Source organism: Acinonyx jubatus, chromosome C1, assembly GCF_027475565.1.
Source record: "Acinonyx jubatus isolate Ajub_Pintada_27869175 chromosome C1, VMU_Ajub_asm_v1.0, whole genome shotgun sequence".
NCBI classification, from domain to species: Eukaryota; Metazoa; Chordata; class Mammalia; order Carnivora; family Felidae; genus Acinonyx; species Acinonyx jubatus.
This window is the reverse complement of record NC_069381.1, coordinates 79,198,280-79,221,149: the sequence shown is the minus strand read 5'-3', so window position 1 is coordinate 79,221,149 and position 22,870 is coordinate 79,198,280. Positions and strand designations below refer to the sequence as shown.

At 45.2% G+C, this 22,870-nt stretch overlaps 1 protein-coding gene and 1 pseudogene across 7 annotated transcripts in view; one reads left to right on the top strand and one right to left on the bottom strand.

The window, feature by feature from the left end:
- SLC44A3 (solute carrier family 44 member 3) overlaps positions 1–22,870 on the bottom strand; it is a 331,249-nt gene that overhangs the window by 225,188 nt on the left and 83,191 nt on the right. The gene's annotated exons all lie outside the window — the stretch shown is intronic.
- On the top strand, positions 1,076–21,498 carry LOC113599058 (KATNB1-like protein 1; annotated as a pseudogene).

Genomic DNA, 22,870 nt, shown 5'->3' with positions numbered 1-22,870 from the left:
ATTCTTCTTTCTCTTCCATCTATCCATCATCTGTCTATGCACCCTATTGGTTCTGTCTCTCTGGAGAACCCTGACTAATACTGCTGACCTCCAGCAACTACTGAGGCCCTTGCTTCAGGAGTGGGGCCAAGGCAGGGCAGGCTGACCTCCCAGCAGCTGGACAGACATTTGCCATATAGTCAGGAGACTTCATGGTGACAGGCAGGAGTCTCGGTGCATAAAACCTTCCTGGTGGGTGCTCCCTACAGAGCCTAGGCTTCTCTAGGCACAGAGTGTGGAGGGTGGGAGGGGGTGATCACTGCCCTCTCCCCCTACCCAGGGACTCTGCTCCCACTGGAGGGGAGTTACAAGGCTTCAATGTTACAGGGTGATGCATGAGCCCCAAAGTGAAAGGTTGAATCCTTATTTATAGAGTTCTAGAATTGAACCAAACACCCCCTCCCCTCAATCCCTTCATGCTTGCTCGGGTGCTTCCTCCACAGGACTGAAATGGGTCCAGGTAGCAGCCACAGCACGTGTGGACAGTGTTGTTGCACAAAGGGCCTGCCGAAGTTGAAAAGGAAGCAAACCAGAGCTGTGCCCCTCACAGGAGCCTCCAGTCTTGGGAGGATGATGTTCAGGCCCTCAAAGGGCAACAGCTAAAAAGCCCCTTGTTTCCATATCAGACACAGGATTGAATGTCATCTAACACAGAATTACTGCAAGTCACAACGTGGGGCTGCCATTGACGATGTGCTGAACCTTGCCGGGACCCCTTTCCTGTGCATGAGACAGGGCTTGAGGGAGCAGCTCAGGGGACTCCAGAGCCAGGCACAGGGGGTCAGAGGGTGCTGCATGGCACCCTGAAAACCAGCTATAAATGGGGCACTCCCAGCTTACAACTGATGCTTGAGCCTGGCAAAGGTTAAGTTTAGGGGAAGGAATGAAAAGAGTGGAAGAAGGGAGAGAAAAGAGAATTAAAAAAAAAGAAAAAACTTCCTATGCTTAACATCTCTCATTCAACCCTTACTACGGATGGCCCCAGGAGGTGCACACTGGTAGTGCTCCTGGGACAGGCAGAGCCTAAGTGGGAAGCATGAGGCTGGTCTCTCGGCCACGATCACCCAGCAAGGATTCTAACTCCCACCTGCCCAACTGCAGGGCCTGGGCGCTGGTGGAGAGGAAGGAGAAGAGGTGGGGGGACAGAGGACATGTTGAAGGCCAGGTACACAGAACAACCAGCTCCTGGGTGCGGGTTCCTGGGGTCCAGGGCTGGGGACAAGAGCAAGGGGATGGAGTGGCAAGGGTAGAGAGGGCATTTCTTTAGCATCGACGCTCCAAACAACCACTTAATATTTTCTCCGGATTCTTCTCCCTGGATACACCTGCTTTGCGAGTTGCCCTCTTTCTTACTGATGTTTGTCTTCTGTTTATTTACCTGTTCCCTTGGAGCTGCTAGGAAGGGCTGTGGCCTGTGACTCCTCATCCTCTGAGTGGGATAAGGAATGGGAAGCAGTGGGAGCAAGGATGGAGGGCACTGTAAGGTCTCTGCTGTCCCAGGAGAGTCCTCAAAGCCTCATGGGAATTGGGCCCACCCACGGCTGCCCTTCCGTCAATGGAGCTTTCCCTATAAACAGCAGACCAGGAGGCCTTTCTGAAGACCCACTTGCCCTGCAATTTCAGGGGGCTCACATGCTTCTCCTAAGGCCTGTGCCTTTGCCAAATGGGCATAGGATACTGTGGCCTGAGGGATAATTGGAGATGCGTGGGCCAGGCAGATTCCATTTCTGACAAGAACAACAGTTTGAACAGCCTGAAGATTTCAAAATCAGGCAAGTAAACGTCTGCACCAACATCCCACTGCTCCCTGGCTATAATCTCATGCTAGGCATTGCTCAACAGTCCCGCCAATCACACAGAAGCCCAGGCTGAACCCATGTGGCAATGGAGTCTTATCTTCATCGACTGCCTAGAAAAGCCCACTTTTGACTTCCTGTCTGGGTATTTCCAACTTTCTCAGGGGGCAAGGAGGCTGTCAAGGTGGTGTGGCTGACCCACAGCTTCTCCCTCTCTTTCTACTTCCCTGAGGGTGAAGCATCTGGACCCGAACTACCCTGCCTTCCATGAAGGCAGGCAGGAAACAAGGGTTAGCGCAGGCCTCAGAGGAAATGTGGTCAGTCCGGCGGGAAATCAGGTGGGCGAAAATGAAAATGAATTTTCCTTTGTGACCCTCTTGGGTTTCCTTTCATGGTCTTACTGAAACCAAGGTCAGGAGGTTGTCTAGTTCATAACCCAGGACCAACCCACTCCAGAAGACAGTAGGGACCAATAGAGGAGACCATGTACTCTCCCTTGGTGGCCTGCACTGGCACTGAGTCATACTTTGTGACAGCAACAGGCAGGCCTCCTGTCCTCTCTGGAGGTGGACCCTCCCAGTAGGGTCCTTCTGCATGCTCAAAGCTGGCTAAAAATGGACTCAAACCTTTGTGTGTGTGTGCGTGTGTGTGTGTGTGTGTATGCTTTAACAGTGTTGCTGAGATACAATTCATATGCCACACAATTCACCCTTGGCGGTATCAAGTCCATGACTTGTGGTATGCTCACAGCGGGGTGCAACTATTACCACTAATTCCGAACATCTTCATCACCCTCAGAAGAAATCCTACGCCCCTCAGCCACCACCCCCTCTAACATTCCCCCATCTCCCTAGTCTAGACAACCTCGAACCTGCTTTCTTTCTCGCAGACTTGCCAATTCTAAACATTTCATATCAATGCACTCATATACGTGTCTTTTTGGACTGTCTTCTTTCACTTAGTGTACTTTTAAGGTTCATCCATGTTGTAGCATGTATCAATACTGCATTCCTCCTTATCGTGAATAACATTTCATTTTGTGGATGTAGCACAGGAATGTAGCCATTCATTGTGGACATTTGGGTTGTTTCCACTTATCTGCTAGGAACATTTATGTATAAGTTTTGTGTGGACATGTTTTCAGTTCTGTTGGGTATAAACCTAGGAGTAGAATTGCTAGATCATGTGGTAAGCTCTGTTTAGCCTTTTGAGAAACTTCTAGAATGTTTTTCCAAGGCACCATTTCAGCGTACCACCTTGCATTTCTAGTGAGTCATGTATTATCATACGTTATATGTGTTATAGCCAGCCTAGTGGGTACGAAGTGGTCTCTCACTGTGGTCTTGATTTGCATTTCCTTGATGGCTTAAGCCTTTGTTGTTGATAGAATGAACCTGTTTTAGAACTTTAAACCTTTCACCTTTAAATCCAGACTCCAGATCTCTGCTTATTTTGTCAGAGAGGAGTAAAATCTTTTCTGTGGGCCATAAGAGCATCAGCTCACTGACCACCTTGAAAGACTTTGGGCTCATTCTGGCATTTTTTGAGATTCCTTGCCATTACACTAACCCTTGTCAATTATGTTGAACTTCTCACATCTCTCTTAATAAAAGTAAGAATTCTTCAACAGTAAGAGCAGAAACAAAAAATGAGAAAATAGTGTTCTGAATTTAAAAACACCAAAGAGACATAACCAAGCCTAACGTGTACATTGTATTTGTATCATGATTTGAACAAACTAACAGTACAAAGGCATTTTAGGGGCATTCTGAGAAAATTGAGTATGTGCAAAGTAGCAAAGGATACCATAGAATTGCTGCTAGTTATGTTAAGCATGATGATGGTGCTGTAGTTATATAAGACACTGTTTATTTTTTAATTTTATATTTTTTAGAGATATCTAATAAAGTAAATGACACAATAAAGTAAAAATGACACAATATCTAAAGTGTGCTGAAAATATATCAGAAAGGAAAAAAAGAAGTACATGAAACATGGATGGCAAATTTGGATGATGGGATACGGAGGTTCACTCTACTTTTCTCTCGAGTTTTGTACGCGCTTAAAACTTTTAATAATAATAATAAAAATTACGGAGACACTCTAAGATCTGAATGTAAACTGTGAACTGAAAAGTTCTGTAACATACTTGGGTCCTACATTGCAGAATGGTGTTCATCTATGTTCAGTTGAAATCTTCTTAGATGTAATACATGAAACAATTGATTCAAACACAGCTTATGTATTGTGTTTTAACTTAAAACTTACTATGTGAGTCAATGTTTTGATTGGGCTAAGACTTTTTTCTTTTGAGTTGGGGCCTTTTGATTGGCATTTGTGTTGTCGCTTTTGCATCGGCTACCACCATAAGGTCTCATCTACAATTTTTAATTATAGCTTCTTCAAAGTGGAACAAGAAGACATAGACACTGCATAACAACCTGAATGTAGGATGTTTCTGTATTTTCATTGTTTGTCACACAACAGCAACACTTATGCCATACAGCAAAACTGACTGCAAATATTTTTAGGAATTTAATTTTGTCTACTCTTTACTGAGCATTTCCTTTGGTTTTTAGATAATAAACAACTCTCTTTGTACTCATACTTAATTGATTTATATAATATTCAAGTAAAGTACATCACCACAGTCACAAGGACTCCTATAAACAGGCTGGGGGATGAGCGTGGCTGATTCTTGGTAAACACAGAGCTCAGCTGGTGGGAGCATTTAAGCACATGGTGCAGACTTCTCATGTGGGGCATCCCACCGGCATATTTGACAGGAAGATGGAAATCATGGCTAATATAGTAGTCTAAAAGGAAGTCAGTTAAAAAAAAAAAAACCTTCTTTTCTACTTAGAAAAATTGGAATTAACGGACTGAAATTTTCATTGAACATCATATTCTTTGAGTGATGGGTAGCTGGCCAACAAGCAGGCTGAGTCCGATGAAGAGTCAACATGGCGCCACAGACAAAGCTTCATTCCACACAGGGGAACGTGGCCAGGAGTGGAGGCAGCAAAGAGGGCAAAGGGAGGTGGGAGATGAAGTAAGATGGGGGAGTTTTTCAATGAAGTAGTGTTGGCTACTGCCCTTTCCTCTCCAGAGATTAAATTTGATCCACTGATTCCCACAGCAAATTTGCATTGAGAATGGTGGCTGGTGACTGAACTTCAAGCCTTCTAGACCAAGTTGCAGCCACTTTAAAACTGACTCATCTCCCTCGGTGAGGTTGGGAGTGGCTGAGTATGTGTTTTGGTGCTTGGCAGCAATGTCTTTAAAGAGTGCAATGAGTTCTTTGTGGGAAGAGAGAGACAGAGAATGATAATCAATCAAGGAACATCAGAGCTGGAAGGGGCCATAGTGGCCTCTACTGCAACCATCCCATTTTACAGATGAGGTGACTGAGGTCTAGATAGACAGGGTGGCTTGTCATCAACTTAACCACGAGGTTGACCATGTTCAGCAAACACAGATATGCTAATTACATATTAATTTCAAACTTCTGCCCACATTCTCTGAAGCTCAGAGGGACACTGTATCACTGGATGATAATAAGAGGAGCAGAATTGATCACTGGAAGTGCTGACAAGGTGAATATAGAATATAAGAAAGATTCAGGCTGCCTAAAGCATCTGACCTCAGCTCAGGTCATGATCTCACAGTCCTTGAGTTCGAGCCCCACATGGGCTCTGTGCTGACAGCTCAGAGCCTGGAGCCTGCTTCGGATTCTGTGTCTCCCCCTCTCTCTGCCTGTCCCCTGCTCATGCTCCCCCTGTCTCTCTCAAAAATAAATAAACAGGGGAAAAAAGGAATATAAGAAAGATTCATTGCGGAGCGAGAAAGGATCTTTGGTGACCATGTAGCCCAAAGCTCATTCTGTAGTTGAGGACAGCAAAGCTCTGAGCAGGCAGTGACAGTATTATCTGAAACATGAGCTAGAAGTAAATCTTTTTTAAAATCCTGGAAATTCATCTGTTGAAATATGCAACACCTAGGCTACTAAGAGCCCCCTGTTGGTTGGCACAGCACATAGTAGGTTCTCAATAAATGTCCTTGAGTTGAATTACAAAACTCATCACTCAGGTGAACACAGCATAAGGCACAATGTATATTCCATAAAAAGATTAAAAGGTAGTCAAAATCACAGCTGGTTGAAAGGGTAGGAGAGCCTTCCTGGAGGAGAGATCATTGAGGTGGGGCTTGAAAATGGATAGGATTTTGAGGGGTGGGTAGGAAGTGGAAAGAATGTGTTCCTGCAGAGGGAATGGCATGTTACAGATGCAAAGGGCAGGGGGCCGGGAGTTTGGGGAATGTCCAGATATCCAGTTGGCACAGTATAGCACTATGCAGGGGAGTAGGGGTGGTGGGATTGTCACTGAAGGCCCATACCTCTCTGTCCTTAATTCTTCATGAGGCTCTGGAGAGGCCTAAGGTTTTGAGGTGGGGAAGGACATATAAGATCCATCCTTAGGAATGAGGCCCTGAAAGCAGCGGACACTCAGTTCAGAGACAGGAATTTTCTACATTTTATCCAAATGCTTTGGCTCTATGAAAAGGTCAGAAAAACACTGGTGACTATCTTTGTTGGGAAATACTTTCAGAGCACTGAAGCTGTTAGAGAGATAAGCATCCTTATGATGGTTGCCATGATTCAGGCCCATTCTGGCTCATAAAGTATAAGGACACACAAAGATCAAATTTGTTAGAGTAACATGTTTGCTAAACATTCTCGGTTCAGAAAAGTTCGGGCTCAGTTCAAATTTGGGGCTGAGATTTGAGCCAATGTTGATTTTATCAGCACCCATTTGCCCCAAGACTAGAGAAAACATTGTATTAGTTCTAATGATGCCGATAAAAGAAATGAAGATGACCATCTACTGAGTGTCTCCTATTAGTCACTGTATTAAGGCACTAATATTTTCAGCAATTTTCAGAGAGACAGAGCATTAGAGGTGTGTGGTAGATATTGTTGTCTGTGCAGGAAGCTTCCCCATTATCCTGATATCAGTGGCCATGTGACCTAGGACTGGCCAATCATAATTGCTCATCCCCTGCTGGCCATACTGATTGGACCAAGGAGTGGGCATAGGACCCTTCCTGCACCCATCACAGTCCTTTCTTGAGACAGATGCCTTTGATGCTGGGAGCGAGGAGTGTGTTCTGCTGGGTTAAGCTGGGACTAGGGTGGTTACAGTGACAATTGCCTCTAACTCTGCCTGGTCCTGCTTCCTCTACTCCGTCACAGATGTGGTGCCTGAACACTCGCTCAAACAACTTGAAACTTGTTAATAACTTTTTCAGAGTGGTCTCCCAGGGAACAGACCAGAAAAAAAGAAGGAAAAGGAGGAAAGGGAAGAGGAGGAGGAGGAGGAGGAAGAGAATTGTGGTGGGAGTAGGATGCTGATATCTGACTTAATAGCGAATTTTCCTTGTATTGCATGGTATAATTACAAATAAAAATATAAGCATTCAGGAAGCCTTGAGAGTCCATCTGAAATCTTTTTCTGGGGTGCCTGGGTGGCTCAGTCGGTTGAGCATCCAACTTGTGCTCAGGTTATGATCTCACAATTCGTGAGTTTGAGCCCCACGTCGGGCTCTGTGCTGACAGCTCAGAGCCTGGAGCCTGCTTTGAATTCTGCATCTCCCTCTCTCTCTGCCCCTCCCCTGTTCACACTCTGTCACTGTCTCTCAAAAATGAATAAACATTAAAAAAAAAAAAGGTTTTTTTAATGTTTTTTCCAAGGAAGGCTCAAACCAGTGACCTCTCCATCAGCTGCCAGGAATTCTAGGACAGTTTAGAGGTGGTTTTGCCTAAAGGCTGGGAGTGACCTAGACTGCCTCTCAAGGACGCTTCCAGCTTTGCTATCAATTATGCTTTACATAGCTAAGAGCTATCTTGAATAGATGATTTCAGAGAAATTTGCAGTTTGCATGGGTTGAGATCCAATGTCGTTTTTGCTGAGTAGACATGGTCGATGAAAGCCTCTGAATAAGCAGGGATAATGCAGCCTTTGGCCAGCCTGGGAACTCTCTCACCCTCATCACTCTGTCACTGACTTGTTCACTGTCCTCAGGTCTCTGGTGGGCAAATCTAAAGCAGGCATTCCAAGAGCTGAGTTTGGACTAACCCTCTCCAGAGCAGGACAGAGACCCTCTCACAAGGCTGTGTGGCCAGGGGCTGGGGCTGCCTCACATACCACCTGCTGAGGGGCTGAGGGCTGAAATCAGTCTGCACTCTGCTCCCCGAGCCCTGGGACCAGGAGACACTGCATCCGCCCAGAAGACAGGATGCCTTTCTCCCAGTTTCACACAGGCACCACACTGGCAACTTTCCTTCTGCCAGGAGCATATCTTCCCTCCCTCTAATCATTCTCCCATCTGAATTAAAAAGAAATTCCGGAACCTGGCATAAATGATTGCCAGGGACTGGGGCATACCTGTAATGGGCAGGTTTGTTCACAGTTCATGGGGCATAAAGACTTAATTCGTTTTCACATTAAATCGGCTGATTGGATATGACAACTAAATCTCTCATTGTCATTTCAATAACAAAAAGGATTTGGAGCACTAGGGAAAGAACTCGCTTTACTAAATAAAGAACTCGTATTTATTTATTTTTTTTGGAAAGATGATTTTCATGCAGAGAGTTCACTAAGATTACTTGTAATCTTAGCACATACTCAGACAAAACGATTAGAGCTGGGCATGTGGATTTTATTGAAAAGCTTAGAGTGAGACCAAAGATGGGAAAATACAATTTTTCTTTCCTTTTTTTTTTTTTTTTTTTTTTTTTTTTTATGTCCAGGCCAAAATGTATGTATTAGTCAATATCTTGGAAACTTTACCATGGAGGTAACTCTACTTTCTTGCACCACAAGTACCTGAAGATGAATGTCAGGTCCTGCCAGAGGCACACGGCAGCCCAGGTCTCATAACCAGGGCCTGTTGGTCACTCTGAAAAGGCAGATGGACCCCATGTAAGGGGCAGGGCAGGCCATTTCTGGTAAGTTACAGACCCGCCAGTGAGACATGGAATGAGGGTGGTGGGGTTGGTGAGAGCAGTTCGCATATTTGTGCCCAAATCCTGGTCCTGAATAAGACAGGAAGAGCCTCTCTAGAGATACCAGAGTCAAGGAGAAAAAGACTTGGCCTTGAGTTGTTCTCCAGACCTGTCTGACTTCAGGTTAATAAAAGAGTACATAAAGCTAAATCACAAATGAACAGGCTAGCCTGAATGACAGGCCCAGTGGCCTGGGCCACTTGCTTGGTATAATTTGAGCAAGTCTTCCTTCGAGTTTAACATGGCTTTTACTGAGGGGCATCTTTCTAACAGGAGAGGAAAGTGGTAACTCACTACTACTTTAGCAAGAGTGAGTTTGTCATATGGAACCAACAGAAAAAGAAGACAAATCTGAGAGCTGTATAAACAGAGTGAAGATAGGTAGGAATCTGGAAGTGAAGGAGCAGGGAGGCCTGATGGTAAGTTTGTTCTCATCCTGCAAGCTCACCTTTTCCAGAACTTGTTCTGGGTTAAAAGGAAGGGCTATACCCAGTTCTAGCCTCTGTTTTGTAGCAGTATATTGGTTCACGTGTATTTCCTTGTTTCCACACAACAGGGGTGCCTCAGACTTGCAGACATAAACAACAAATCCCACAGCCTGATGCTCCTGAGCTAGGTTTGGGCCACAGGCCCCCGCTGGGATCAGAGAACAGCTAGCCTTCCTAAAAACTGAGCCTCCCTAAGCAAATATGTTTCGAATTCCAAAGTTAGCATGAAGCATCTAAGAAAATAAATGCAAGCGGAAATAACTATTAGTAGGAACAAAGCCGCTCTGTTTGTTCTGTGGGCTTAGGGACCTGGAGAAAGCCCTCTTCTTGCAAACATAACAGCCTGTAGGATTTGGACAAAAAAGCAACAAAGCAGCCAGAGAGGGTGCATCTCTGGATTATCTGCATTCCTTGTATTCCAAAATGTTTTTCTATACAAAAGATCTTAGATCACATGGCAGTCCACCCATCCATGCATGTGTCTATCTACCCATTATCCATCCACCCATCCATCCACCCACCCATCATTCACTTATCCACCCATCTGTCTGTCCGTCTGTCCATCCATCCATTGATCCATCCATCCATCTCCCACCTACCCACCTATTGTCTATCTGTCCACCCATCTATCCACTTATCCACTCATCCATTCTTCCACCCATCCAACACTACTTGTTACCCATTACGTATATGAGGCAAAGGACAACCAGACACATATACTCATGTACTCACTGTGTGGGCAGGAAGTAGGCAGTTCTTTTCTTTTAGCAAAGGAAATAACTGACATACATAATAAGGCCCAGTAAGACAGACATAAAGAGCACAGACTCTGGGGACACCTGGGTGGCTCAGTTGGTTGAACATTTGACTTTAGCTCAGGTCATGATCTCTCAGTTCGTGAGTTCAAGCCCCACATCAGGCTGGGCTCACTGCTGTCAGAGCCCACTTTAGATCCTCTGTTCCCCTTTCTCTGCCCCTCTGCTACTTGGCTCTCTCAAAAATAAATAAACATTAAAAAAAAAAAAAAGAGCACAGACTCTGGAGTTAGCAGTCCCTTTCTGACCATGTAGGAAAGTTATCTAGCCTTTGGGTGCCTCAGTTCCCTCCTCTGTAAAATGAAGGAACAATAATAGCTCCTATTCTACTGGCTTGCTGCAAGAACTGAATAAACAATGACTATAAAGTGTTTAGTACAGTGCCTGGAATATATAATGTGTTCAATAAATTTTAGCTAGTATTTTTCAAAGTAGGAAGACCCAGTGAATTCTGTAGAGTCTAAAAGGTAGTGAGAAGGGGGAGTTTCCTAAGGGGCAGAAAGATGTGTCAGAGGTCATGACCAGGCTCTGGGGATACTTCACAAATGCCTCAGCCATGGGCACGGAGGGAGCAAGCTGATTGGTGAAGAGAGGGTTAAGTTAAATTTGTAAAATTTTTTTCAAGTTTACTTATTTTGATAGAGAGAGAGAGATGTGGGAGGAGCAGAAAGAGAAGGAGAGAGAGATAATCTCAAGGAGGCTCTTCACTGTCAGCGCAGAGCCCAACGCAGGGCTCAAACTTATAATCCATGAGATCATGACCTGAGCCAAAATCAAGAGTCGGATGCTTAACCGACTGAGCCATCCAGGTGCCCCAGAGAGGAGTAAGTTAAAACCTAAGGTTTTCTTAATATGTTTGTCTTCATATTCCCAGAGGTCCAGCAACAGTTCAAGCCAACAGTTCTGCCAAAAAGCATCCTGGCAGGGAAAGCCAGGGGATGGGGGAATGTCCCCAGGAAGAACAGAGGGGGCAGATCAGAAGATCTATGTGGCAGAAATCCTGCAGGATACTGATAAGGGAAAACCATCAGCCAGGGAGTCTGCTGAGGCTTTGAGAGGACAAATCAGAGCCGGTGAGCCTGTCAGTCCCTGGCTCTTCTCTATTAAATATTCCCTGAGGAAGCAGCTGATAAGAAGTTGAAGAAGGGAAAAATGCCAGGTCTAAGGCCGAGGGGTTCGACAGTCAACATGGCCACTTCTACAAACCCACTGGAATGTCTGGAGAAGGGAGAGACCCTGGCTGGGAATCAGACATCTGGGTGATACAGAGAGACCAGATAATTCTGTGTCTGGCAGAGGAGGGGAGTGAATGCCCTAAAGATGTCCCACAGGCTTCCTTTGGCCAGCTCGTTCCTGGAACACAGGAGTCAGGGCTAGGATGGGCAGGATGCTGTGATTCATGGGAAGAGCCTCCCTTTGATACTGGAACCTGCAGTTAAACTTCTCTGGAACTCTTTCTGTATATCTTGAAGGTGAGGACCCACCACCTGCCCACCTCCATCTCAGAGGGACATGGTAGATGTAAACCCAATGAAGACTGGGGATCCAGAACAAGGGAAGGAGGGAATGCCGAAGAATTCTGCCCGCAGGTCCTGATTCTGTTCTGGGAGAGAGACAGGCTAGGAAGATGGTGGTTATCTCTGAGATTATACAGTACAGAGTTCCCTGCTCTAGAGCCACACACCCCTGAGGCCCAGCAAGGCTGCCCCAAAGATGCTGGGATAAACTGGCCGAGTTTGTCCAAGATGTATCATGTGCACGACACCCAGAGAATACATCTTGTCCCTTAAGATACATCAACCTTGGCTCAAATACAGACTTATCAGAACTACAAATCACCCCCTCAGACATCCGCAAATTCTGAGGAGTCTTCTTCATAGTCAGCCTTGAGGCTGACTTCCCATCAAATTCAGTTTCTACCTCTGCTCCCTGTTCTGTAGATGTTGTCCCGGTTTCACGCCAGGGCGACCTATGTGGAGCTCGGCACTTTCCCTAGATTCCCACCAAGGCTGTGTGAATGCCTGTGAAATGGGTTTTCCTGGAGGGGCAAGGAAGCGTGGGGGCAGATCATGCCAGCACAGAGCAGATGATTGCAGATCATCAAGTAGACTTCCTTGTTCTTACCAGTTTGTTTTGCCCCCAACCATACAGCTTGTCATCTTTCTTTTCTCATCAATCCCTCCACAACTAAACTTTATCTGCTCTCCCCTACCTCTGAGTTCCCATTAAATTCTAATTCAGAAAAATTTAATTGTTGATGAAATCAATTAAAAATTTTTTTAACTTTATTTTGAGAGAGAGAGAGAGGGAGAGAGAGAGAGAGAGAGAGGAAATCCCAAGCAGGTTCCACACTGTCAGCACAAAGCCTGACACAGGGCTCCAACTTATGAATGTGAGATCGTGACCTGAGCCAAAACCAAGAGTCAGACATTCAACTGGCTGAGCCACCCAGCACCCCAATTAAATCAATTTAATGTTTATTAATGTGCTTGTCCTCAGCTAAGGCATGATTCAGGATCTCACCTTCTTTCTCTAGATACTTATCAAGGTCTGTTCTTCAATAAAGATAGGCCCATCTAAGAGAGAGTTAAACTAATTTTTTGTCTTGCCTAGCTAGGCCTGACTGAGGGGAGACCACAGAAGTGGAAGGATGCTACTTTTTGGGGGGCCATGGAAGAGCTAAGACTTCTTAGGCCCTGTGAAATATGTGTGGCTGGTTCAGGAGGCAAAGGTGCATTGACAAGTGCCTCTCCTTCCTCTGCCTGGGGAACATTCCCTGTGCAAGTGGGAAAAATTACAAACTTGCTTCCTCTCCAAAGATCGAGGAATAACTTTGGACCATGGTGGTGGGTGCTTTTTCTAGATCAGATGCTAAATCAAAGAAGCTAACTTGACACCTGGAGGTCGCCCCTGACAAAGGTATTTCATTTAGTAAATATCAAATAAAACTTTAATCCTCACTGGAAAAAAGGTAATAGAGTGGTTCAGAGTCATTGCTAGGGCTACCATATTATTAAGCCATCCCTAGAAAGGGGAAATGGGCCATCTCCCCCTGCCCATTCACTGTCCACCCCAGGAAATACACAAGAGAACAAAATGGACTTGATGGTTGTCAATGGGTCCAACAACTCTTACCTCAGCGGACTGGCCCTGGGCTGAGAACCTTGGATACACAATCCCAGTTAATCTTCAGAGAGAATCTTCAAAGATTCTCTAAGAGATTTCTCACCATTATATGGATGAAGAAATCAAGGCTTGGACAGGTGAAGCGATGTATCCAGAGTCTTCAAGCCAGTGAGAGGTAGATGTTGGTTTGAATTCTGTTCGCCTTCCTCCAAATCCCAGTGGCTTTCTATTATCATTCCCACACCGACCCCAATCCCACAGTGATGTAGAGGGGGGAAAAGCTGAGACAAGCACAGGACAGACAATGCCTGCAGCCTGCAGAATGCAGAATGGAACAGTAACACTGAGACCCTCGGAGGTCTCTATCTTTAGTTCTTAGATTTCCTTCGGTTCTTGGTAAGGCTCCTTGGGAAAAACTCTAATCTGTCTCAACTGAACAAAAGGCAAGGATATTTTATTAATGTCTTGTCAGGAGGATGGCAGCTGGGATTTTGAATACCCTCTAACTTCTATTGCAATTGTCAAATATGATCATGCCTTTTACCTCCAAAATCATACCTCAGAGTCATCTTATGTTGGAATCCTTACAGAATACAGGAAACTTCTTTAATCACTTTATGTTGAACAACAAAATGAAGACATCTTAGTCTTAAGCCATCTAAAGCAATGCTAATGTGGGATCCTATGGAAGATTCCTGGCAATACAGGAAGGTAGGGGAAAGAGGAATCTGACACACTTATTCCTGGGGATCTGACCCCTGACTATTGAGTGTTAGAGGCCACAGTAAACAAACCATATAAAGATCATGTTAAAAATCAATACTACTCCATGCTATAGTTTAAAAATAAGTAAGTGGTTATCTTATGAGATCACAAATAAGGAAAGGATTCTTGTAGCTTGGGGTAAATTTTCCAATGACAACATTGTACTTAGATTCAAAAAGTGCTGAATGTCAAGCAACCTGGGTGGATATGCAGATGATGTGCTCCAGAAAACTGTCCTGAAGACCAAGACATTTATGCATAAGGCACCTTGGAAGAGTCTGATTAAAAGCATTGCATTGCGAGTGGGTAAAGACTACATGTCTACATTGTTAACATGATGTGATTTTTAAATAGAGTAAAACCTTAGTTTGTGAGCATGATTCATTCCAGAAACATGCTTACAATCCAAAGCACTTGGATATCAAAGCGAATTTCAAGAACCATTGGCTCAGTTGATCACGTGATGGTTGGCATCACATACTACTCGTATTGAAGACATCACTCGTTTATCAAGTTAAAATCAGAAATGTTTGTTCATCTTGCAGAACACTTGCAGAATAAGTTACTCGCAATCCAAGATTTTACTTATATCACTTAAACTATTAACATATTAATCAGTGTTTATAAATTAATAAACAGCATTTGTGATTTTATATATAGGTAATTAAAATATGTTAACTATTATACACAGATAATTGTCTCATTCATTTATGTCTATTGATATAAATATGAATCCTCTATTCATACATATATATATTTTTATATTCATATCAACAGAATCCTCTATTAAACTCTCATTGGATAAATGGGGACGCTCTAATATTTGGAGTCATCTTACATGCAGTAATCATTCAATGTCTTATATCCATGACTTCACCCTAACTCATACACACTTAAGCCTAGCATACAGGGGCACCTGGGTGGCTCAGTCTGTTAGGCATCCAACTCTTGGTTTCAGCTCAGCTCGTGATCTCAGGGTTTGTGAGCTGGAGCCCCACATTGGCCTCTCTGCTGATGGTGCGGAGCCTGCTTGGGATTCTCTCTCTCTCCCTCTCTCTCTACCCCTCCCTCATCTCTCTCTCTCTCTCTCTCTGTCTCGAAATAAATAAACTCATTTAAAAAATAAATCTTAACATAGTCTGTCGTCAGTCAAATGCTGTTGAGTTGTTGCTGTCATTTTAGAGATACAGAAATAGAGATTCCAGGAGGTTACAATACTAGGCCAAAGTACACAGCTGATAATAAGCAGAGCTGACTGCTTCTAGAACAGTCTCCTGATGCCTCAGCCAAGGCACAAGCCACTATATCAAGCTGGAGAACAAGGAAACATTTCCTCCTCTGCTGGGAACAGAGCCCCAGCATGGGGCAAAGACTCTACAACGCCTTGGCTCGTAAGCCACGCAATGTGGAACTGGTGACGTGACATTCTGGGATCCAGCCACCACCCAAGACAATGCCACACACATAAATTTGGCCTTTTGCTAATTGGTTGTCAATTCATCATAGCTGTGAAGCAGAACTAACAACATGTGGTTTAGAAATTCCCACCTTTTTTTTTCCCCCATTTCAAATGTTATCTCCTTTTTCTCACATTCTTTTCAGCACATGATAGCAGCACTGCCTGGGAACTCGCTCCCAGCACTTTTCTGGAGGGGACAAGCTCCATGGAAAATTTTCAGATGTGTGATAATGTACGAAATACTAGGAAAAGAGGCTGGCAGAAGAGGCGTTGCCACTAGGTTGCTAATACTGCAAGTCGTCATGCGTTTTGGTCACTGACACTAAATATAGTCATGGTTAGGGGATGTTTGTGATTTTTTTAGTTACGTTTTATTGAGATTGGGAGATACATTCTCACAAGTTAAAAAAATGTGGTCTCCCAATATAATTTTAAGAACATTAAGAAAATTTTTTTAATGTTTATATTTAAGAGAGAGAGAGAGAGAGAGAGTGGGGGGGAGGGGCAGAGAGAGAGGGAGACACAGAATCTGAATCAGGCTCCAGGCTCTGAGCTGTCAGCACAGAGCCCAATGTGGGGCTCGAACCCACAAACCGTGAGATCATGACCTGAGCCACAGTCGGACGCTTAACCGACTGAGCCACCCAGGCACCCCAAGAACAATACTTTAAAGAAAGGTTAACATTCCCTTACATAAGAAGCATATAGTGTGTGTGTGTGTGTGTGTGTGTGTGTGTGTTTCAATCTTCCTCGGTTCTGGACAAGTCGAGCTTTCAAAGCTTTCACATATCTCTTGGTGCGTCATGCTATAGTCACAGAGGTTTTTTGCCTGCTGCCTCCCCACCATTCGATTGATCAAAAAACCCTTCCTGATACCCGAACTTTTCCTTTCCATCCCCTCCCTAGGCCCCAACTAGCTCTCAGAGTTGTCCACTATAAACATTCCTCCTAGGGATTCAGTTGGGAACAGCGCGTCTCCTTCTAGGCATTTAAGACCCAGGATGGTAGGGTGAGAGGAGACTTCATTGGGTCCTCTGGGGCAAGGCCTTAATTACTGCCATGGAAAAAGGCTCCAGAGTCAAAGGCGTCAGTGGTGACATGTCAGGGCAGACTCTGAGAATGCTGTTCGGGTTTGTGGGAAAGGACATCCTGACAAAAGGGACCAGGTCCCAGCACCATGCTACTCTTTGTCTTACCTCTCCCCCCACCCTCCGCTCCCAGATCCACCTCTCTGAATTGGCCTCAAGGAGCCTACTTCTGAGCGTGGCTATGGGAGAAGACCATTCCAGGTCCAGACTGGGGCACGGGCGCGGGAATGCTTCCACTTCCTGAGCATAAATCACCATTGTCAAGAGCGAACATTATGACCCCCTTCTGAATGACAGCATTTAACTGACTAGAAATTTACTGTTTCAGGGGGACCAAAAGCCAAAAAGCAATTGTTAATTCTCAGCATGATCTAGAATTTGTTGACATACACATCATTTCTTTCTTCCCTGATTTACATGCACATATAAGTCACCACCTAAACCCTACACATGAGTCTCATCATTTCAAAGATCAAGCCCAGATCTACACAGGGCCCTCAGGTTCAGATCCTACTTACCCCTCTGTACCACTGACCCCTCTTTCTGTGCATCCGGCCATCTTGTCTTCTTCTGGGGAGACTTCCTGATCCCTCAGTCCTAGCAGGACCTTCATCCCTGCCCCAGTTACGGACTCTTCTAGCAACTTAGCAATCCCTACAGGACTTACATAATTGCAGTCAAGCAATTAACTAGTTGGTGATTTACTCCACATTCCTGAATGTCAGCTCCCAGAGGGCAGTGACCATCTCTGCCTTACCCCACAAGAACTTAGGACTGTGCCTTGCATATATAATGAGTACAAAATATTTGTTTGAATGAATAATGAGGGGTCGAGGTGTCAGAATGTCTGTGCAGCCACACCAAATATTGGGGTGAGGTTGGCCCAGCTGACTAGCTCCAGGAGCCAGAGACATGAAGCCTGGGTGGGTGTTGGTGGAGGCCAGAGGATAGGGACAGGGCAGTTCAGCATGAAGCATTTCACAAAAAGACCTCAGGCTGCCCTGCCGGCTGGATGCCTCCAATGTTGAGCAGAGAGAGCACTCTGGGATTTGTCTTCCTGGTTCCATGTTTTGTTTTTTTTTTTTTTTTTTTTCTGAGCAGCACAAGACTGGAGGGAAAAACAGTTTAGGAAGAAACACAACATTCTTTTATTCCTTGAAAGTCTGGGAAGTCCTCATGAGGAACAGGACAAATTGGAGTGGCCAAACTCATTTTTCACTGTGCACAGCCCAGAAGGGACCCTGGTCATTTGGGGGTGGGAGAAGAGTCATGAAAGTATTTGAGGCTCCCACTGAAAGAACTCTTCTGGCTTTGGCATCAAAAATACTTGGGTTTAAGTTCTCTGCTTCCACTCGCTAGCCGTGTGAACTGAGGCAAATGACTTAACCTCTCCTTGAACTTCAGTAGACTTTATCAGTAAAACGGACATGATCCTTGGGTTACCGGAGGAATTAACCAATCTAAGCCAGGTGTGTGATGCAGGGGAGGCACTATAAATAAAGAATAGCTAAAATTATTGACGGTTTATTACTCTGTTAGGTCCTGGAGGGACGTTTAGTTTTGATTGCTGTGAATTTTGACCCTTCTTTTTATCAGGGGTTATATAATAATCCACCCTGAGGCAGGAGTTTATATAACTGTTAGAAAGTTTGCTTCTCAAATTTAGAAAACATTTTTTCCCCCTCTTAACAGCTCATTGGTCACATTAAATCCAATTACAGCCCTGATTGAGAAACTTCATGGTTGGGATTATCCACAGCAATCAATACTCTCTTGGCTCCAGGAGAAGGCAGGTCCACTCCATTCCGCTGTCCTGGAAATGCCGGGCTCAGGTGTGGTGGCTTATTACCAGGTAATGTTAGAAAGAACACACACAGAGACTTGCATTCCTGAGCCATGAGCATGGGGCTTTTGTTTGTCCACTCCTTATAAGGAGCGAGTTATCAGTCCTGCGAAAGGTCGCTGCTATTTCTTTCTCCTCAAGGGACTGAAATCAGCTTTTTTCCTCAGAGGGGTGGGGCGGTGATTAAGCAGCGTGAATACGCCAGCACTTCAGATATCCAATTGTGAGGATGTTGACAGATCCTTGCTGCAGAGCGGGGTTTTGGGGCTTTTATCAGATCCGGGGGACTCTCAGAAGACGTACTTAGATGCATCCCCAACCCCTCCCTGCCAGGGGCAAGCGACCCTGAAGATCCACTTTTGCAGCCAGAGAGCCAGCTGCAAAGTTGGCCCGGTTGAAGGAGCTGGGGCTCTGTCTGCTCTGTGATCACCCCTCTTTGCTCCTTCTGCCTTCTCCCTTCGCCAGTAGCCCTTGAGCATTGATGTGTGGAGCTGGGGGCTGCTGGGAGGAGCAGGGAGCCTAGAAAGTGGTGGGTGCTGCTTTTCCTCCTGTCAGAAGGGTCAGCTCTTCACACCTCACAAGAAGCAAGGACATAAGGCAGCCACCCTGGGGTCTCCAAGCCTCAAGCCTCGCTTCCTCGCCAAAGCCCCCGTCCTGTCCATCCCTCTCCTATCCTCAGGGTTCCACCACACCATCTTGCACCCAGTGCATGGTCTGACATTGCACAAGCTTGTGTGGGTTGTGGTGTTTTCCTGGGCACACCGGTCTTGCCTCCCCACCAAGACCACAGGCTCTTCGTAAGCAGATACACAGCTTGCACCCCATCTGCAGCCCCACAGGGCCCAATTCAAGGGCTAGGCATTTAAATAGGTGCTGGGTGCAAGCTGGTTGATGGTGAGTTGATTAGGTTACAGGGTCCATAAAGCCTGGATGATACTCTCCTTTGAATGCTTTGTTGAGAATGTGGCCAAAGTTGTTGAGAGCTGGTTATCTGAAGGCATTTAGGTCTCTTCCACCTGATGCTTGCTCCTAGTTATGCCTGGGGCAGACCCGGCCCCAGCATTCCACTATCCCTTCCTCCTGCGGGCAGCCATTTTTAAATCCACTTTCAGGTCCTCCTCCAAGTGAGAGCCAGCCCCACTGTGTGCCCAGCGCTGACCCAGACATCAGTGCAAGGGTAAAGTAGAGCTACCATCCTGCCCCCATCCTGCTTCTGTGTAGTTCAGGCATGAAAACACACATGGGGAGTACCTCCACAGGCACCCTTCCCCCACATCGGCCTTCCTTCTATCCCTTGGACTTATTGATTTATTTTAATGTTTATTTATTTTTGAGAGACAGAGTGTGAGCCAGGGTGGAGCAGAGAGTGAGGGAGACACAGAATCTGAAACAGGCTCCAGGCTTCAAGCTGTCAGCACAGAGCCTGACGTGGGGCTCAAACTCACGAACTGTGACATCGTAACCTGAGCAGGAGTCAGACTCTTAACCGACTGAGCCACCTAGGCGCCCTCATCCCTTGGACTTTTTAAAGCTTTGTCTTATCAATTTCCTGCTGTCACTTTTCCACACCCTGGGAACTCAGACCAACTTCTCAATGTCCCCTTTGTGGGGACGTCTTTTAAAGACCTCCTTGTCTTTTATAGGTTTTATTGTTAATTGCTGTAACAGTAATAACAGGCTTGAGGAATTCACAAAGGTTCCCAAATCTTTCCTTTTGGCACCTGCTGATAAAAAAATAAATCGGTGCAACTTTTCTGGGCAGGAAATTGGTAGTATTGCCTTGGAAGTTTCATGTGTTTTAGCTCTTTCTGTTCCATCAGGTTCTTTGTGCTCTGAGAAGGGCAGGGCCAGTGCAGAGCCTGCTTGGGATTCTCTCTCTCCCTCTCTCTCTTAAATAAATAAATAAACATTAAAAAAAAAAAAACAAAACAACAAGACTCTTAAATACAGAGAACAAATTGAGGGTTGATGGGGGGGCCGGGAGGAGGGGAAAGTGGGTTATGGTCACTGAGAAGGGCACTTGTTGGGATGAGCACTGAGTGTTGTATGTAAGTGATGAATCACGGGAATCTACCACCAAAACCAAGAACATACTGTATACACTGTACGTTAGCTAACTTGACAATAAATTATAAAAACAAACAAGCAAACAAACACAGAACTTTTGTAGTAATATGGAGGATCACTCCAATGAGGTTCCTAGAAAAAACAAAAAACAATGTCTAATCTCACTAATAAGAACAGGACAGTGAGTTAAGAGATCTCCAAAAGCGTTGGCTGTGTACGTAGATAGAATAGTTAGACCAGCTACAGAATGCCCAAATAAACTACACAAGGTGATCTGTGGCAGAAAAAAGCTCATTCTCTTCCAAATCCTTGTCACAGAAAACAGTCTCCTAGAAGTGGGGGCTGTGATGGGGCAGAGAAAAGGAACTGTCTTGAGCCGGCCACCTGCCTGAACAATTAATTACCCCCATGAGAGTCCACAGATTTGGTTAATTTCAGTGATTCTTCATGGGCAGAAAGCCCATCATCAAAATACAGTGGATGTTTTCCCCTGAGGCTTTTCAGAACCGTGAGACAATGGCTCACATTTTGTTTAACAGGAATTTAAGACTGAATGCTTTAACTTTCTGAAGAATGAGAAGCACAGGTGAACCTGTAGCTTTTGGTGATGATAGGAGCCCTCCTATGGTCACCAAGAACTCACAGGAGGGAAAATACATCTCACTGGACTACTGGTTAGACTTGTTGCCTCTAGTAAAGTCACTACTTAGAAGCAAATTAGAAAACATCATAAAGGTGGTGGTCAGAATAATCCTCCAAAACAGAAAATTATAAATGGTAGAAACATTCATATTTTAAAACAAGAATTAAATAGACTGTGGGAACAGGAAAATCATCTTACTTTTGGTTTCAAGATATACTGGTAGTATAAGCTGAGGACATAGACACTTATTTATTACAGCCTCATTCGGAGACTTCATCTACTAAAGACTGTGTTGTTATTTGAAACATCCCTGAACTATACGACTTCCAGAAACATGCCTCATCTGAGAATTTGGGACTCTGGAAGAAATAAAAACCATCTTTGATCTTGTAAAAAAAAAAAAAAAAAGCCACATAAAGAGCCCACTAATGAAACCTTATCAATGTATTTCACACTGAAGTGAAAAAAATATCCTAAAGATATGGAAAAAGAGAAAAGCATATGTAGAAAAGTTCCTCATAAAACAATTAAAAGCATAAAACAGGGGCACCTGGGTGGCTCAGTCGATTGAGTGTCTGACTTTGGCTCAGGTCATGATCTCGCAGTTTGTGGATTCAAGCTCCACATTGGGCTCTGTGCTGACAGCTCAGAGCCTGGAGCCTTCTTCGGATTCTGTGTCTCCCTCTCTCTCTGCCCCTCCCCCGCTCACACTCTGTCTCTTTCTCTCTCAAAAATAAGTAAACATTACAAAAATTTAAAATACACGTAAAACAGAGGAGTGACTGTGTGCAGGTAAGTTTACATGCATCTCAAGTATCATGTGTGTCCTTACAACAGGACTGGGATAGGTATCGGTGTCCTTGTTTTCTAGATCTAGAAGATATCAAGTCTCAGGCAGTTAAGCACATTATCCGAGGTCACACAGCTCTCACGGATGGTCCAGGATCTGACAGCACACCTGTCTAATCAGAACATCTCAGGCACAACCAGCTTACCTTCCCTTGTATAGTTTGGCACTCACTCCCCACTTCCTGCCTCCTACAGGCTGAGCCCACCCTGGTCCAGAGGGACCCTGCCTCCTGCCTCCTTGGAAGCTCCCTGCCAGCAGGACGCCCAATGCTGCTTTCAGAGCAAATAAGTATGAATCATGGATGTGCATACGCCCCAACCTAACACGGCATAGCCTCCTTCTCTAGCTCCTGTGGACCCTCCACCAAGCCCTGGTCTCTTCCAAGCCACACACAGGTCACAAGGAAAGGGCACCAATACCTGTGTCTTTTCTCTGCCTGCAGTCATACCCTTTGGCTTTGACAGTTGAACTTACCAGGTGTTGGGGGGACTCTCTTCCCCACCACTTGGCTCTTGAGAAACCCGCTAGACTGCGTAAGTCATGGAGGGTGGGAGTAGCCGTGGAGCAGCTGGGAGGGCTCCTTCCTGGAAGCTCCCAACAGTAGCTCTGACCCTTGGCTGGTTGTGGAGAGACTGCCGATAGCCTCAGGGCCACTGGAGAGAGCTCTGTCAGAAAAGCTCAGTAGGAGCATGCCTGTAGCCCTACCGTGAGCCTCTGGGCAACGCACTTAGCCTAGCTGAGCATGGCTGCGAGGGGCCCAGGGGACAGCGCGTGGGAAAGCACAATGTAAACCAGTAAGCTCTAATATCAGGTGTGAGTAGCCAG